We start from the raw sequence: 1,620 nt of genomic DNA, 5'->3' as shown, positions 1-1,620 counted from the left end.
GTTATATGAATTGTTGAATGTGAAACTGATGATGTGCCCTGTAAACTTTCACTCAATCCACAATAAAAACCTTAAAAAAAAAAAAAAGCACAATGCTCATAGCAGACATTCTTTACTGTTTTTGTTTTGTTGTTAAGTGCTGTTGAGTCATTTCTGACTCATAGTGATACAGGGTTTCTGAGGAGCGGTTGAGAGGGTTGAACTGTCAACCTATGGTTAGCAGTTCAGTACTTATCCTTCAGGTCCCTACCAGGACTTTACTAGTTAAGTTAAATTGTTGTTTGGTTTAAAAAACGACTTCAGAGAATATTTTTGGTTTAAGGTTTAGATTTAAGGTTATTTCAGGGTAATATGTTCAGGGGCTCTTCTAGCCTTTATGGCTCCAGAAAGTCTGGAGTCTATGAAAATTTGAAAGTCTGTTCAACATTTTCTCCCTTTTGATTGGGATTCTTCTATAGAATCTTTGATCACAACATTCAGTAATAGTAGCTAGGCTTTTTCCAGTTCTGGTCTCATGGCAAAGGAGGCAGCTGTTGATGGAGATAATTAGCCAATATTCCATATCCTCCTCCTATTCCTGACTCTTCTTTTCCCTTGGTTGTTCCAGGTGGTCAAATACCAATTCAAGGCTTATAGCTTGATCTCCCTCACTAAACCTGCTCCAGCCTCAACCTTGTCTAGCTCAGTATATTGTCATTCCATCCTTACAGTTGCTCAGACCAAAAACCTTGGAGTAAATTTTCACTGCAATCAATCCATGTATTCTCTTAGCTGTTCTTTTCCCAAACATATTTGCTTATTTTTCACCACCTCCATACTACCTAATGCAGGCTGTCATCATCTCTTGCAATTGGCTCCTAATAAATAGGTTCTCTTGCCCCTCTTTACTTTAATTTCAACAAAGCAGTCAATATAAGTCAGATTATGTTACTCGTCTGCTCAAAACCATTCTCTTGGGTAAAAATCAAAGACTTCACAGTGGCCCACAGGATCTGCATGTTAGCTTCTTGCATCTGCTCTGACCTCATCTTCTACTACTCTCCCCTGGCTCACTGTTATATGAGCATGCCAGACTTCTTCACCTTAGGCTCTTTGCTCTCATCGTTCCCTCTACTTGGAATGATTTTCTTACAAATATCTATTTGATGGTTTAGTCTATTTAACTTCCCTTAAAGCTTTGCTCAAATCTCACCTACTCACCTTCTGACCATTCTATAGACAACTCCCCATGCTCAACACTCCTGATTCTCTTTACCCTGTTCAACTTTGTCTCTCGCTATCTTTAGTACCTATCACTTTTCCGATTTGCTTCTTTTTTTTAAGTTTTTATTGTGAATTTTGTGGGTTTACATGGGAGAACATCAGTTTTTTATTCGTCCTATCGTATTTTGTTTCATTGCAATGATTACAGTCTGTGCATTCATCAAATAACCAAAGGGTACCCTCCACAGGAGGGAGCTCTGGGCTGTGAACCGCAAGGTCAGCCGTTTGAAACTACCAGCTGTTCTGCGGGAGAAAGATGAGGCTTTCTGCTGCTGTAAAGATTTACAGGCTCGGAAACCCTGTACAGGGATGCTATAAGTCAGAACCGACTCCATGGCACATAACCACCACCACAAC

Source organism: Chrysochloris asiatica, unplaced genomic scaffold (assembly GCF_000296735.1).
Source record: "Chrysochloris asiatica unplaced genomic scaffold, ChrAsi1.0 scaffold00280, whole genome shotgun sequence".
In the NCBI taxonomy this organism is placed as follows: Eukaryota; Metazoa; Chordata; class Mammalia; order Afrosoricida; family Chrysochloridae; genus Chrysochloris; species Chrysochloris asiatica.
The sequence above is the reverse complement of the archived record's forward strand: the minus strand, read 5'-3'. Positions refer to the sequence as shown.